This window comes from Rousettus aegyptiacus, unplaced genomic scaffold, assembly GCF_014176215.1.
Source record: "Rousettus aegyptiacus isolate mRouAeg1 unplaced genomic scaffold, mRouAeg1.p scaffold_m13_p_14, whole genome shotgun sequence".
In the NCBI taxonomy this organism is placed as follows: domain Eukaryota; kingdom Metazoa; phylum Chordata; class Mammalia; order Chiroptera; family Pteropodidae; genus Rousettus; species Rousettus aegyptiacus.
The window spans coordinates 11,362,623-11,379,935 of NW_023416289.1; the positions used below are offsets into that span (position 1 = coordinate 11,362,623).

The 17,313-nt window shown below is 46.1% G+C and overlaps 1 protein-coding gene across 3 annotated transcripts in view; it reads right to left on the reverse strand.

The window, feature by feature from the left end:
- Positions 1–13,307, reverse strand: part of ZFHX3 (zinc finger homeobox 3) — a 232,558-nt gene extending 219,251 nt beyond the window's left edge. For 2 of the 3 annotated variants that reach the window (XM_036232104.1, XM_016146869.2), the window contains exon 1: positions 7,855–13,307. The gene's annotated coding sequence lies outside the window, so the exon portion shown is untranslated. The remainder of the gene's footprint in view (positions 1–7,854) is intronic. The other variant, XM_036232107.1, reaches the window with a different exon arrangement.
- Positions 13,308–17,313: the final 4,006 nt, after the last annotated feature.

The following is a 17,313-nucleotide window of genomic DNA, read 5'->3' on the forward strand; positions in this document are numbered from 1 at the left end:
TTTATTTATCCAAGAGAAACAAAGCTCTATCCCAGTGATTCTCACCTGGGGCGATTCTGCCTTCCCAGCAGAGAGTGGGCAATTAATTCCTGGAGACATTTCTGATTGTCATGACCAAGGGACAGGGTGCTACTAGCACCTAGTGGAGATGACTTACTCAAGGATGCTGTTACACGTCCTACGATGCACAAGAAAATTATCAGACCCCACCTGTCAACAAGTGCCCACACACAACCAGGAAACAAGGTCCAAGCAAGCACACTTCTACTACTCAGATTTCCATGGGCAAAGGGCTGGAGGGGACATCGCTTTGCAAAATGGCTTCTGTGCAAGGCTAAGAACGGGTAATAAGTTTCGGTGAGATAAACAATGTGGGCCAATGAAAATAATAATAATAAAATTGTTAAAAAGATATTCAGGTTCTCACCGGACTGAGTGTCGAGAGTTGATAGGTCTGAGCTTTTTTTTTCAAGCTAGTAGTTAAAAAAAAAAAAAAAATGGTGTTTAAAGTTCAGCCCAACGCGAGGCGGACACCTCGACACACACAATGATGCATCGCGTGGAGGATTCACCCAGTGGCTCACCCAGTTCCCCAACCCTGACCACACAGGTTCCCATGAAGGGCGACAGCAGCAGAGCAGCTGGGATCAGGTCTGCAGGGGCAGGAAGGGATCAGGGCAACGGACGGGGACGGATGGAGGAGGCAAAGACAGGAAGAGATGAATGGGAACAGCCCCTTTCGTGGAGCCGGGCTGGGAGGCCTTGCAGGAAGGGGGTGGGGGGCGGCGGGGAGGGCACATGATAATTAACTCAGCAAGTTGATAGTATTTGCATATAAATGCCTCCACAAATCACTACAAACAAGCCAGGACGAGTCAGGCCTATTAGCATATACAAGCCAGCCTGGGAAGGCCTCTCTAGGTGGGTCATTGAGTGGGCTGCTCACTTAGAAGGCCGCCTGCCAGCTTGGGGGACGACAGGGTGGGGGCATCTGAGGGGAGGGCTGGGGAGGACAGGGAGGAACACTGTCTATTTCAGACTCTTTCACTCCTGAACTCAGTTGCAGGGTGTCAGAAAGACTTGGCTTTCTTCCCGGCCTTTAAGAGCTGAAGAAATGCTGGACCTTTTAGTTTCTTTCTTCCAGGGTGTTTGGAAACAAAAGGTAGCAGGGGCCATCAGCAGCAACAGAAGTAATTTAATTCCCACTGTCAGTGTGAGATGTCTATTATGCCCATTTCACAGATGAAGGAAGTGAGGCTTAGAGAGGTGACATGGCTGGTCCACAAGCACACAGCTAGGTGCAAGCAGAGCTGGGCCTCAGGCCTACGGCCCCAGCAGAGGGAAACAGGCTAACGCAGCATGAAGATCAGAAGCCGGCTTCCCAAAGAGTAGGCTCATTTGATTCACCTCTGCTTTTGCCAGGAAACTGAGTGTGAACAACAGAACACCATTTCAAGGGCTGATTCATAAGCGGCACTCTGATCCTGAACTGGACCCTACACTGTTTTATTTTGTTGTAATTATCTCATTCCTTCAACCAATGAGGAGGACCGCACCTCCCTCCAAGGAGATACTTGAGAGTCTGCAGCATGATTTCCTCTATCAGCCAATTTCTCCATTGTCTGGACAACTGCTATAGATTCTCCAGCAAAGGCAAAATACATTGACAGTCCTTTGCCCAACGGTATCAAAGTTCTCTGCTTTCCCCAAAGATATCCCTTATTGAAGGAAAAATCCAGCTTCGACGCCCTCTTTGCAGGGGACGCCTATAACTCTCACTTCTGCCATTCTTTACTTGGAACTACATTTTAAAAGTAGGCCTGGGGCGGGGGGAAGTCAGCCAGGTAGGCCGGGTAGCACGTGTTCAAACTGTCAGGTACGCAGGTTGACAATCTTCAGTGCCTATCCCTAGGCAATCATTAAGCACCAAATATAAAAGCGATGGCACCCAAGAGCCTGGCAGAACACAGGGGCGTTCAAAAGCGGTTGCTTAAGCAGTGACATCGACTTCCTAGCACGCATCGAATCCCCAGGCCTCTTCTGTAAGTGTCCAAAAGTTGACTCGACGCTTTAGCAACGATGCAGATGTCCCAAGGAGAAAATACGGAGCTGTTACAAGAGAAGCAAAAACCACTCCCCCCTACTAGCCAAATGTGCATTAAGAACCAAGGCCCCGAGCCAAAGAGCATTTTAAAAAGTGGGGCCTGAAATGGTGGAAGAGGCTTATATTGTTTCTTGAATGGTTAAGAAAAATTGTTTTAAAAAAAAGAACAGAAAGAAATATTGCTGAGGCAGGGGGAAAAAAAAAAGGGCACACATGTGTTCTTTAGCATATTTTCACTGGACTAAGATGTCAGGAAGAGAAAAGTTGTCCAAAATGGGCCACTCAGAGACCAGGAGCGTGAGAAGCAAATAAGTTCATGTCTACACATACGGACTTTTTATAGACTTACAGGAGTTTAAACTCCTTTGAAAAGAGCTTTTTATACACTGAAGGGAGACTTCCATATTTGAACAGGCACTTATATGACTTTGAGGGGGCTACAGGGCTGAAATCAAATATCAGATTAAACCCCTGAGTCTTTTCTTCATTCAGCTAATCTGACTCCAGCCTCTCTACTAAGAAAATTCAAGGGAGAAGACAGACAGCCACCCGTGAACTGAAATTAATACTGAAATGCAGAGCCTACGAGAGATGTGCAGAGGCATAGTCCTCATTCAAAATCCAGCTCAACCAACAGACGCGGAAGAATTTTTCTCCAGTCCCATTCCCAGATGAAAGTGGGCACCACTGAAAAAACAAGAAACACCCAAAATTGCTCTTCTGCCCACTCCCAAGGACCGCCCCCTGTCATTCAGCCCTTCTTACTCACTAAGTCTACACGGTGTTCCCATCCAGTCTACAAACCTGAATCATGCTTAACCACCCAAGGCCTCAGTCTGCAGCCCTCCTCTTCAGCTAACATCCTCCAACACACACACACACACACACACACACACACGCGCGCGCGCGCGCACACACACACACACACACACACACAAAAGAATTGGAGGTATGCACAGTCCCCAACTCTTGCCTCCAGAAGCATGCAAGTGGGGGAAAGTCTCACTCCCAGATCAAAGGTTTGCGGCTGAAATCACTTTCAGGACAGTGCGTGAAATCGGCAGCAGATGAAAATTCCACCGTCTTTTCAGAGGCCAACAGGGCCAGTTTTCCCAGTTCGGAGTCTTCTTACAAGATCACTCAAAGATATTCCACAAACTCTCAACTGTTGCTCCAAAAGACCCACTTAAAATTAAAGACGAGATAATCATTTAAGAAAGCCTTCAAGGCCATTATGCGATTAGCGGCACTTCCCTGTCCTCGCCAGGAGCAGGATGCAAGGCGGGCGGGGGGGGGGGGGTGTTCGATGGCTTCAGTCCCAAATCAGCAGAAGCCAGAGGGGCAAGGGCAGGAGGGGAGCACAGGTCTTGCCCACCCCACTCCTATCATGAAGCCTCAGACCAGCTGCAGGTGAGAAGAGGATGGAAAAATCTTGGACATGGCACAAAATTCAAAGAAAGAGTGACTGAACCGCCTTGCCCATCTCTCCTCTTTCGCCCCCAGTACAGGAGGCCAGCTGAGGCATGGGGACTTTTGATGTGCACCCCTGAGGCCTCTCTGGAGGGGTGCACATCAAGCCCCGCCCCAAACCTCCCATGCCTCAATCCTATTGCTGACAAGACTGTGTGGGGGCCCCCTAAAGGGAAGCGAGAAGGACTGGCCCCAAACAGATTACACCCAGGCATTTTGCTCAGAGGCCCTGTCTGGGGTTAAAACCAACAAAACAGAAGTCTTGCTCTGAAATGGAGCCACATTTGCTACCTAGCAAACTTTCTATGGCTCTTTCCCCATTTTTATTCACATCCTTATCCCTGCGAAAGCAAGAAACTCCAGGAACTAAGATTGGAAAAAAAGGAAGACATATCGAAAGTGGGGGGGGGGGGTTGGGGGTGGAGAAACACCTTTAAAGGTAGCAAATAAGAAGCCAAGACATCTTCCTTGGGAAAAGAACTCTAGAAACACAGCCGTCACTGCTGGACCAATCAAAGCCATGTCCTCACCATCTCGTCCCCCATGCCCCAAAGAAAGAAAACCAGAAAAAAAAAAACATTCACGTTGTCTCAGTGCTTCTGAAGCTTCAGCACAATGCTGCTGTCAATTCGCCAGTTCTTGTCCGTATAAAAGTCATTTACCATATTACCAGGGGTGGGGGAAGCCCTCTAACATTTGACTGTCACTTTGCACATGTTCAAAGAGAACAATTTGGCAGCCAACTTTAAATCATATAGAAAAGAAATGTGACAGTTGTTGATTTTGTAGTTTTTCTCCCTTAATCTGGATTTTGAGAGTGGTTTGCCAATAAACCAACATTGTTGCTGGGTCTCCCCCTTGGGGCAGTTTGACTCAATCTTAGCTTCTGTATGTTTGTTTCTCCATCGGAGCAGCCTGAGGACTCAGGACGCTGTGCTCTGGACAGGACAGACACCCTTTAATATTTGACTGAGATTGGCTCCTGCAAAGGAATTCCCTCGTCTGGCTTCTAGTAAAACTGGGTTCCCTTTTTTCCCAGACTAGTTTCTAATCCAGGCAGAGGAAGGTGATTCTGAGCTGTGCTGTGAATCACCTTCCATTACAACCAAATTCTCATAGCAGACCATGAGGAGACTCCTATGAAGTTCACTGTAATGGAATATGCCTTCCTGTTGTGTTTTTACCAAAACACCCCCCCCCATCCCGGTTAATTACACCAGCCTTGGGAAACAGAGTAGGCCAACAGGCCCAAACATTACAGAAATAGGCCAGGCTAAGAGCAGAAACCATTTTAATAACAAATGAAAGTATAAACCACAACACATGCTGTGCTTCTTGAGGTTACTGATATTGGACGTCAGGTGCATTATCCCTGTAACTGGCAAGTGTGAGATGGAATTTGCAAGTTTCTTCAGGCCAGACTCACCAACAAGACAAGGCTAAGCCTTTCAGGTTAAGAAGCACTAAGCTAGCTAGCTACTCTCAAAAGTGAGTGGAAAGACAACACACTTTCTTCTCCTTCAAGTAATTCCAGCAATTTCCTATACTTTTATAAAATGTTGCTTAGTCATTTAAATATTTACTTTTTAACATGAAACTGTTGCAACTTTGCAACAACAAAAAAAATGTCTTAGGTAAGGGTCTGCTTTTGAGCCCTGGAATGTGTCTCGCACTAATACATCAGAAGCAAAAAAAAAAAAAAAAAAAAAAAATCCAACATCCAAAAGGCACAATAGCACATAGTGACAAGGACACAGAAGGACACGCTCCCTGGACACCACTTGTGACCAGAACTGAAAGAACCAAGTTAAATCATCATTAGCCCCAGATAATATTTCGCTAGTATTTATTCTAATGAACTAACAACCTTTGGGTCACCCAAGGTGACCCAGGCCTGTTCTAGGAGTGTCTAGCAATCATCATTTAAAGTCATAATGATGAAAACTGAAATCTCGCTTATTTTAACTCCTTGCCACTGGCGCTCCAATTGACACCGAGTTTATGTGACAGTTAAATCCATTCCCAAAGCAGAGAGAAGGAAGGCACTTCACTGTCTTGTTGAGAGGAGCCAAACAGAGGCCTGCTGAGAGCACTATTTTATTTGGGTCCTTTCCACCCTGTCTGAGTATTCATTTGTGCAAATAAAAGACAGAAGGGAAGAAACCAAAATTAAAGTTTCAGGTGTTTGGGGAAGCAACTCAGATTTTTTTTTTTTTTTTTTTTTTGGAAGTGTTAGCAAGTGTTTCTCAATAGTTCCCTGTCAATCAAAACTGTTTTCAGGAGGACTGGAAAATAGCAGCTCTATCCTACAGAAAGTTCGGCCATTTCAAAAGAGCTGGAAAAGGGAGGTGACCCATGTCATAAAGACAGTAGGTCTTCAAGTCACTTAATTCCTTGTGATTCCAAAAGGACTGTTGTTGAAGTATGAATGCTTGCTTCTGCATCTGCCCCATATTGTTAAATAACACTTGCATAATTAAATAAAAAAGCAAAATGTGGCCCGAGACCATTGGGAGAGGCATTTACATGCTCCCTGAAAACATGCTGGAAATGAAATGCAGACAACCTCCTTAGTTGGAAACTTAAGGGAGAGAGGGAAAGTTTCTCTTGGACTTCATAGCCACACACCCTCTGAAAGGGGTACCTTTGGGGTCTCTGCAAAGTAGAATGAACACAAATACAGGTGTACAAACATCGAGGTCTGTACCTCTCTCCAATGACCCCATTCTTGAAACCCTTAAATTACTGAGGATTGCGGTCTCCTGACTGCCCTCATACCCCACCTCTGTTCTCTAATTGCTTTTCGGGTTGGGGTTGGGTAACGAGGAGGATTCAGAACCTCAGGCCACAGTGGCTGCTCTGATAACAAGGAACAGGCCCGCGTTCCGGGCCTCGGCCTTTCTCGATCAGGTTACCTTGGAAGGTGTGTGTTTTCCTCTCAAGTGCAATCTGAGCCCCAGCACTCAGCCTTCTCCCTCCAGCCTAGCCTACCGAAACTCGTGATTTTTAGGGTTTCCCCTTGAAAACTATCCAGAAACCACAACCATTAAAAGAACATGAAGGTTTGACACCTCCTGAATTTAGGAATGAGGGGGACTCAAGGGGCCAACTCCAAACTCGCACCTGCTATTTGACGGCAAAGAAACGAGGCTCCCAGGCTAGCGTGAGTTTTAAATTATTGTCTATTTATTTAGTGACTTGTCTCCAAAGACCTCAAAGCATGGAATGAAATAAGATGACACGTGACTTGCTCACTATCTACCTTCAAGGTTTGTTTTCCTTGCTTTGCCTTGATATGTTCCACTCAGCATACCCCAGCCTGAGGGAGAGCCCTTCTCCCTGTCCTTCCTTTCTGAGGTTATCTGTCAGTGGTCTTTAGAGTCTTCAAGGTCAGTTACACGACACAGAGGGTGGGGACAGGGATGACCCTTTGGGATTCACCTGCTCACAGGTTTCATTTACATCAGTTTATACACCCTGCACCATGTGCCAGGCACAACATTCACACTACGCCAGGCATGGGTTGTGGTTTTTTCCCTCCAGGCTTTTTCTTGTCATTATAACACAGGTATGTCCAAGGCAGACAGGCCCATTTTCCAGAAACTTCTTTTCCCTCATAGCCTACAAATCATTACTTTTGTTGTTTTCTGCTACTGACCTGACTTGGGCATTCATCCTCCTCTTTTAATAGGACAAACATCTCTTCAAACATCTCGACCACCCTCCTCCCACCCCCCTCGTCCAGATATGAAAGCTGCTCTGATTATTTTCTCCAGGGTGCAAACTAAAATTAGAGTGGTCCAGTGAATCTCCAAAGGTGCCTTCAGCTCCAAAACTGATTCTCTCTTTTACTGCTCCACAACAAGCGGACTCTTCATATTGTTTTGAAAGGACCAGGGACTTTTCTCTGCGGCTGAAAAGGATGTAGTTTTAGGCGGAGGAACCCAAACTTCTAAATGACACTAGTATTGTAAGTACTCAGAAGACAGGAACTAATCCAAAAGCAAAATAAGGAAGGAAGGAGGGAGGGGAAGAAAAACGGAAGGGAGAGAAGAAGGAAGGGCTTTTACTCTGAGCCCAGCAGAATTTAGAGGCTCTCGATCCAGGTAGGTTCCAATTGGATCTAGCAGTTCAAGTGCATCCTGCATGCCCTTCCCCCACATGCCCGAGGAGAATGGGAAGTTCAGCCAAGACTCGCAGCACCTGCCTGCAGCTCCAGGCTGGCTGCGCAGAGCCGGCGGGCGGGCTGGCGTGGGGGGAGGGGGGAAGGCTCCACTCACCTGGCACACAAAGGCTCCGCACACCTCCGGAGAGAGGAGGCACTTGCAGGTCTGGGGGCCGCTGCGTGCGCGACAATGGGAAATTCCAGCGGCACCCGAGCCCCAAACTGACCCACCCCCGGAGGCATTCTCGCCACCTCCCGCTGCCCCCGGGGCTCCGAGGTGCCTCTGCCTAGGTGCAGGGGAGCCGCAGGCAGGGGAGGGGGTCTCATGCTGGCGGCTAGGGCTGGCGGTCGCCCCTCCCCGGGAGGGAGGGTCCCCGGGCGCCCAGCGGGGATTCACCCACGGGGCGCGGCACTCGCGCCCCTGTCCCCGGCCTGCCCGCCGCCCGCTCGGCCGCCTGGCCGGAATCGCTTTATGTAAATGAAGCTCAACTCGCAGTTTGCAGCGCGCAGCGCCCGAGGAAGGGGGGCGGGCAGGGCGGGGGGCCTTCGGGGATCCACATTACACGGCAACAAAGCGGAAGGTTAATTCGAAACTCACAGCCCCACCGCCGCCACTGCGCTCCCCGGGCCAAGCCTGACATCTACAGTCGTGCCGGGCGCAGGCCGGGCGCCCAGTGGCGGCGGTGGCCGCGCGCGCGGGGACACGGGGACACACGCGGGCGCGCGGGGCCCGAGCGCTCGGCCGCGCCCCGGGACCAGGCTTCCGGGCAGGCCCGGCCGCGCGCCTGGGGACGCGAGCCCTGGGCGGCCTTGGCCTGCGCCTCCCCCGGAACCCGCCTCGCGGGAACAAAGCCCGGGCCTCCCCAGGCGCTGACCCCTCACTCATCAAAAGTCAGGGGCTGGCCTAGAAGCAGGCGAGAAGAAAGGGACGCGCCCGCGGCCACAAAAAGGAGCCTGGGGCCTCTAAACCGGAGCCATCGGTCTCTGGGCCCCTTTCACGTCACAGCCAGGCCTCTCTAGCACGGGGACATTAGCCAATGTGGACAGGAATTTATTTGAAACACACACCCATCCTATTAACTGCTTTACAGAGCACTTCTGTTTTTCAGCTGCAGAAACTTATAAAAACATCCCCTGCTCTCCATTGAGACTTTACGGATAGAGTTTTTAATGAGAGAGGAAGAAAAGAAGGGAAAAGACAAAGTCTCAGTTTGCAATTAAGCTTACATTCTCTTTAACAAGACTCGCCTTATAAAGCCACATCGGCTCAGATCAGGCATAGATCATGCCCTTCACAGGGATATCCTACTCCTGGGGATCAGATTTCATGTGGCCACCCCAGTTGGTCAAAGCCATTGCTGGACACTTTCCTACCTCTCCAGGTGCACCTTTTCCATTCTGATACGCAAAGGCAGACCCACAGAAATCTCGCTGGAAGTCCCCTGTCCTCCCTGCCAGAATCCCAAGCTCTGTCTGAATTTACTCTGAATTCTCTCAGCACAGAAAACCACCTGCTTTTACCCTTTCTTGAAAGCCTCCCACCCAGGCCGGCCCCACAGCCTTGAGAGTCCTTTCCGACGGCACAATAATGAACCATGCAAGTGTTAGAAATATAATAAGCTCATGAGGCGAAGAGCTGTATGTAAGGAATCGTATTAGCATTAAGCACACACTGATGCAAGAGGAAAAGGGATGCTTGGCTGATAAAAACTATGTCACCACGTATAAGGCATTTTTGCACAATATAATTTCAGTCCAAATTAACATAAACATCTAATATGTTGGGGACAGACAACCTCTATTTCCGTTTTAGTCCAGAAAAGAGACTCCAAAAGAAATTTTTTCTTTTTTTCCGGCTAGGGCTTTTGGAGAAAAGACTGCCTCTAGGGAATCACGTCCGATTAGGGACAAAGGAGAGCACAAGCCAAATTCTGTCACACATGAGAGAGTGAGGGGGGTAGAGGGAGGAGTGGAGAGTGAAAAAGGAAAGTAGAGGATGATTTCGTAAACCAGAGCATTATCACTGCAAGACTGTTTCCAGACCACCTGACCTCAGGCCCAAGAACAGGTGGTGTTTTCAAAACACACTATTATTTGTATTAGCCACATGAGTTGAGAACACCTTAAAGAAAACCAATTAATAATTTAATTGAAAAAGTGACTATGAATAATACATGAAGATGATGATGCTAACAATAACGCAAGCAATGTGGCACACACCACGCAGAGATGTCCCTGGAAATCTCTTTGGGAAGATGAAAGTTCCAGTCCCCCATTCCTTACCTGGAAGCAACCCATGAGCCATCAGATAAAGACAATAAAAAAATGTTCGTACTCCTAGAAAATCTCATTTTGATGCTCTGTTTTAACTTTTATTAAGAGGGGACAACCTTACAATCGTATGACATCATGAACCTGGTGGGCCTAGAGATAAATATCTTCAATAAAAGAAAAAGCTAGGACGCCCAAAGAACCAGCTATAAAAGCACTCTGGAAGGATGAGGAGGAGCTGGGAGGCAGCCCCCCCGCTTCCCACTGTCCTGAGACTGACAGCGTCCTCGTCCTCGCACGGCCACTGCCCTAATGCTGCAACCGGCCTCTCCGCACTTCAGAGGCCTGACACGCAGAGCTGAGAGCGACCCAGCGTCCCTTTCCTTTATCTTAATCTGGCACCAGCTACATACATGGTGAGGCCTGGTCAAGCCTGCCTTTGTCACAGGCAAAAATTTAACAGGTAATCCACAGGCAGGTAACCTATGGCCTCTGTACCATTACGAATATAAAGGATGGCAGGAAAGCTGGGGTATTACCTCTACTAAAACCTGCTTTCATCATTAACAAAAATAGCACCTCTTCAGAGGGAATTTGCAACTTTTGCACTTACAAACGCAATCAATAGTTTCTCTGAAATGCACGTTGCAGGTTCTGTCCTCTGACTCTGGAAGGACCTCCCCCTTCTGAGGGCAGCTGCCTGACATTCAACCCTCGGCCTACCCGACAGGGACAGCCCGGCCCTCTCATGGCTCTGTCCTGATCGCTGTTGACAAATAAACCCACGCTCAGAACAGGCAATTCTTCCCTACCAATTCTCAAAAACTAGTCTCATCTCATCTGGAAAGTGTAACTGGCAACAACCGAAAGGATGAATATTTAAAAATAAATCAGAGAATGCTAACCCCTTCCCTACCCCTCCCCTTTACCCATTCTCCAAGCTAGAGGCCAGCCCCCTAAGGCTTTGCTGGCTGGTAAATTACAATGATCCCAAACGAGCCAACTGGCTTGTCTCTCCATATACACACTCGCTCTCCAATGCTGTACCCTTTCACTTCAGGAAAGGTAAATATGATCTCTGAGCTAAGATACAGTGAATGTCTGCGTTCTGACTTCTCGCTAAACCTAGGCTCTATTTTCACAGCACAACTGGGTTTAGGTGGATTTGTGTATTCTTCCAGATCCTTCTATTTTTATTAAATTACACATACACATTGATTTTAAAACTAGTGCTTAAATAACCTGAAAGCTTAAAAAAAAAAGTCAGAGCGGGCCAAAGGGGGCAGGGGAGGTAGGGTGGCGTCTGAAATAAACACGGAAACATGTGGAGCTGAATTGCACCCCATGCCCTGAATTCACCCCATCACTTCTAGGCAGTTACTTCAGGGGCCTGGGACCCACTGGGTGGCCAGGGCCTCCTGGGAACCCGACAGAACGCAGATGTTCCTCAGAACCGCCGATGCTCACCTTCATACGCAACGGAGGCTGCTGTGCCAACACGGATGTTTTGATTCACGTTTTTGTGACATAAACCGCAAGGCCTCCATCTATCGCTACAATACTAATTCCACAGATTACTTTTACCCCCAAATCATAAGTGGAACGTCATCTAGCTTACTTGCCCATCCTCCCCAGCTCAGACCCTAAATCTGTCAATGACACACATAAGAAAGACACAATTGAGTAACCATTTCTAGAAAACTGATTGGGAAGAGCTTTTCTAAATCAATTCTAAGTTACAAAGCCAAAGTTACAGAGAAGCAAAAATAGAGAACTCGCCTTAAACCAGCTTAAAAACGTTAAAGAACTTGCTCTCTTTTAAAAAAAAAAAAACAAGTATTTTTTTCGGAAAGGGCAAAGAGAATTTGCCATGCAAGACTTTTATACCCAGGGGGATTCTTATATTTGTGTTTCTAAACCTTAAAGTTTAGAATTTTAATGAAAAGGCAGACAGATGCCTAAGGACAGCATCGCAATCAGGGTCCACACATTATAGGAGAGGGATGCTTTGTTTAGGGCCAGAATAGAAGTGGATTGTGTCTCCACTGTTTGACACATCCCTTTGCACTTGGCCTGATGCAAACCAAATTCTTGGAGGGGAAGCAGGTTGGAGGCAGAAGAAAGGAAAAAGGGAACAGGAAAGAAAAGGGGGAGGGGCCTCTTTATATAAATTGTAGTTTTTAAAAAAATTCTCAACACAGCATCAATTCACAGTATATACCCACAGGTCCCCTACACATGTGCTAAAACAATCAATTAAATGATATTCTAGGAGCACAATAACCAGGATCAGTTTGGGGAATTTTTTGGATGAAGAATTTCATTTGGGTTTTCAATTATTTCCCTTCAAGCGACCACTTCTTGGGGCAGGATCCCAAGAGATAAACAAAAGATGACCTTTTTCACTCTTTCCCCAAATGATTCCAGAATCCCATTTTCTTATCTTTTCATTTTAGTTGCATTTTTGTTCAAAATCTGCACTAATCTGACTTCAGAATTCTGAGCTGAAATTTCATATATCCTCCAAGTCAGCCAGTGTTTTAGAATTTGGATTTCTATTGAGGCTGTTCCAATCGCCAGTGAGGCCTACGGTAAAATGTGCTTCATGCTGTTCCGTTTGTCTCTCTGCAGACAAATAGAAACTGTGAAATTTAAAGAATGGATGAAAAAAAAAATCTAAAACAAAGAGGTTAAAAAAATAGGACAAATGTTTTTGCTTTTGTGTCTCCCTGGAGCAATTGTTTGGGGGAGTCTGCATTGACAATAACCATGAGAAGGCCATCTAAAGGCGATGCGCACACAAGGGGACTCCTTGCCTGCTGCCTTTGGTCTACGAGAAAAAGCACCTTAGCTCCGTTCTCCAGGAACAAAAGGCCAGGGCCACGGAGGGGGGAGAGAGGTTACTGGGCTTTCACATGGAGCCAAGTGTCAATGCAGGTTCATTTTTCACCCGTCTTAGTTGGAAAGCAGCTCAGTGAACTTCCTAATGACTGCTTTTCCCTCTCTCCTTATTATTTCTAAACCTAAAAGAACAAAACAATAATATATTTTTTTTAACCTAAAACCCATCATCCTATTAGAAGAAAGCCTTAAGGTCCTACACAGTCAGTTTTTTCTCCTTCCTTTCTCCACCCAATTTTTTTTTTTTTTTGAAAGGGGGGGATTCCAACTGTAGATCACATGGGAATAAGAGACACTGGACAGTGCAGTCATTTGTAGTAACAACAGAATGGCCTGTCTACAAAAAGGCACACAGCAGAAAAATAAATGCAAAAAAAAAAAAAAAAATTAAAAAAAAAAAACAAAAAAACCCAACCCTGAACAGGGAATGGAAGGTGGTGGTGGGAAGGCTGTGGGCAACGCCTGGAAACATTTTCTTTTTATCACAGCATGAAGTTGCTAATGCCAGCTTCGGGTATGTAACTAAATCAAAGTCATCATTACAAAGTTGGTTTGGGAGGTGGGGGGGTGCATGGAGAAGTAGACAATAACAATGTATTAAAGACACAGAGCAAGGTGTGTGTGAGGGGGTGCTTCAGAGAAAGGACGCTGAGATGAATCACTGCATGCCATGAAAATACCAGGGCAAGTGGATGTCGCGTGCTTAACCAGATTGGAAGCTGGAAACATCTTCCCCAGTGGGCGAACCCTGGCATGAGACGGTGACATGCAACTCTCAGCCTTTGAACTCAGACCTGGCAGCTTAGGGGCATGTCCCTCGCTACCCCCGGCAGTCACAGGCTCTGGTTGAAAAGCAGGTGGGGGTAGGGATGAGAGGGCCCTGTGAAGAAGCACAATAAACAACTCAAATATGAACGGAAATGACATCAGCAAAGTGAAGGACCTGTTTATTGCAGATCAAAACAAAACAAACTTCCAAACCTTTTGTGTACACGTGATAGCTCTATAAAAAGCCCTCCTGAAATGTCACCAGGGTCAACACATCAGCATCCCAAGAAAACAGATAACAGTAACCATGGTGGGAAGGGGGGAGGAAAGGGGATGAAGGGAAGACGATGGGAGGGGATAGAAAACCAGAAGGGGCCAAAAACCCAGCTGACTATTCCCCCCTTTGCTGATCCTTAGTATTTATTGGTGTTTATAATCTAAAAGCCATGCTCTGTGTTTCACTTAATACAAGGCCAGACAGTGCTGTCTAATGAGGCAGCATTACAATCAGCTTGTAATACTGAATTTTTAATGCAGCCAAGGATTCTGTTACATAATAATATGAAAAACAGAAGCTCGAAGTGGGCTGTCGGTGACAGGACACGGGAGGTTCCAGGCAGGCAAGCGCCACAAGCCTGCTTTCCCCTCCTTTCGCCCTCCCCCTCCTCCTGATTTGCAATCAACCCTCCATCCCAATACGGAAGGTCAGTATGGAAACTCAGAGGATTTCTTAGGAAAGCCACTTATTATTATTATTATTATTATTATTATTATTACTCTCTGACCCAAAGTTATATTGCTAGAGTTTGAATTCTAGTTTATCTGGGGTGAGAGGTCTGAAATGACCTTTTTTTTTTTTTTTTGGTGCAAGGTAGGGGTCAAAGAGACAAGGAATACAGGAGAGAGCGAAGATAGCTCATTTTAAGCAAACCAAACGATTTGGGGGGAAAAAATCACAGAGGGGAAAAAAGAACGAAGATGCTGGGGGTGAGGGAGATTGAAGTCTGCCGACCATATTCACAGCTGCTGTACGCAGCTTACATCGGGGTAATTTAAAAGCATATATATAGCCGCCGTTGCTCCTCTCTGTAATACCCCAAGACTGTAAATCTATAACCACTGCAATGATTTAGTGATTAAAAACATGATAACATATTGTGTAACTGCAAACCACAGAACCCCTGCCAACTCTCCTCTAAGATAAAGGGGAAAAAATACAGAAAATGTGCTGCTTGCAGCGATCTTCCTAAACCCAAAAGATTTTAATAAAAGAACCTATACAGTAGACAAATCGGAAGAGGGTGAGTGAATTGTATATGAAGCCAGCAAAGGGAGGGGAAAAAAAAAAAGAGGCAGCTTTATGTGGGATTCTTTTCCTTGTACTAACAAATTACGACCTAAACATGCCTTTTCTTTCTCTCTCTCTCTCTCTCTCTCTCTCTTTTTTTAATAGTTTGTTGTAACTGGACTAACTGGTCTTGTGTGCTGTCTTGCATATTCAAAGCTGCTTTGTAATCGGATCTGGAGACCCAACCTTATTTGCCTGAACTCAATAGGGGTTTTTTCCTCCCCCCTCTCCCTTGTTTTGTTTTGGATTCAGTATTGTGGATTTTCTGTTCTTGCTGGGAGCAGACATCTACACAGGCAGAAGCTCTGGAGCCTTTAAACTACACAGCAAATACCTGAGAGGGGGAGGCACAATTTGTAACATGGCAGGAGGAGCCTAAAATATACACAAAAAAATAAAATCAAAGCAGCTGTAGGGGTTTTGGCCTCTGAGCAGCTGACCTGACCCCAATTCTGTATATTCTTTTATTTCTCCATCGCAGGATTCCTGCACCTTGGGTCAGATTCGAACTCAATGTGACCCTGAGGAGAAGGCAGTCACTGAGTCCTGGAAAACTCCATATTTAATGTAGTACGGGGGCGGGGGGGGGGGTTGTAAGTGCATGTGCATTCAGACTCCCCCAGTGTAGACACCTACATCACACACACACACACACACACACACACACACACACACAAATACACACGCATCAGGACTTCCAGGCCATGGGGCCAGCTCCAGCCCAGCTTTCTCTGCAAACACTACCTGGAGCCTGAACTCTCATTGTGGGCCCCCCCAAATCTTCTTGTCTACTATTCTACCCATAAACACATGCATGCACAGACGAACACTCCTCCAGAGACTTTGTATGTTTAAAAAGTCCACAGATCTGAGTTGCCTCCTCTCTGGACCTGAGCAGAGCAGTTTATTCAGAGAAATCAATAGGAAAGAGCGTTTGCAAATATTTATATAAGCCTTGTGCGTTTTAGCATTAAGTAATTAAAAACTAAAACTCGGGGAGGGGGAAGGGAGCAGACACACAGACAGAGGAAGGCTGCTGGCCTAGAGTGGGTTTTCCTGCCCACACCTCATCTCCCCAAACCGCAATCCTTTCAAAACTGACTCCGTGTACACTTTTTACAAAATCCTGTTCGTGCACCATTTGCTAGACTATTTCAAAATCATCTCCAAATATGGATTCACCTACCACCAAGCTTTCAAGCCTGAGTATAAGTATCTGTATCCATTCTTATTCTCTCTCTCTCTCCCTCATACATACACACAGCAATCCTTACTTTTGACATTGCTTCAATCTCTGGTGTATTACTCTCTCATGTTCATATCTCTTAATTACTCACAGCAGTTAAAGATATCTAACATTATAAGAAGAGAGCCCCGGAAGTGGTAATTCAATAAGCAAATTCCCATCCTCTAACTGCCCCCCCCCATACTTTCCATTTCTTTTGACTACAGAATACCTACACTTTGGGGATTCAGTACCTCATACCCCCACATGTAAACAGATTTGCCAAAAAAAAAAAAAAGCGTACAGTAAAATAAAGTTTTAAAATGAGCCACTTTTCAGAGTGGACTTCTCCTATATTGTTCTGGAGGGCTGAGCGGTAAATTCTGCTACTACAGACTCTAAATCCGTTCTAAGAAGCCAAGCAAGGCACTGGAGCACCCACGCTGTAGATACTGTAGAAATTTACAGTTAATGTAGGTACACGATTGCGGCACGCTGCCCTATTGATTATGCAGATTGTGATCAATCTTCTCCCCTCTCCCAGTTCCCAAGCCTCTCTCCGAAGACCTCAAAATAAGTTGGTCTGTAACTAGCCATTCTCCCAAAGTAGGGAGAAAAAAAGTAATTTTTTAAAAAACATAATAAATCCTCAAGTGTCCCCACTGAAAGAACTCGAGTCTTTTTTTTTTAATTCCAAAGTGAATTTATGTTCTGTAATTTGCATTACAGCCAAGCGATCACCGTATGTCATACTCTTCAAAGGTACTTAACAAACCCCCCTTCTAAAAGTCAGCAGAACTGGAGGCCAGAAAAAAGGCAATCAGTCTCTTTCTTCCATATAATCCTTAGATCAAGTTTCAATAATTGAGACCAATAAAAATTGTCATATTTACCCTACTTCAAAGCAACAAGGGGGAAAAGTTAAGAGTGGGTGATTTTTGAAAGCACTTGTAATCAAAGAATCTGTCACAGTCAAAAGAAATGCACAACATTTTCGAAAGTTAGATTCTGAGCAACAGACTAATTTGCAAAGTAAAACGTATTTTTAAAATTTAATGGCT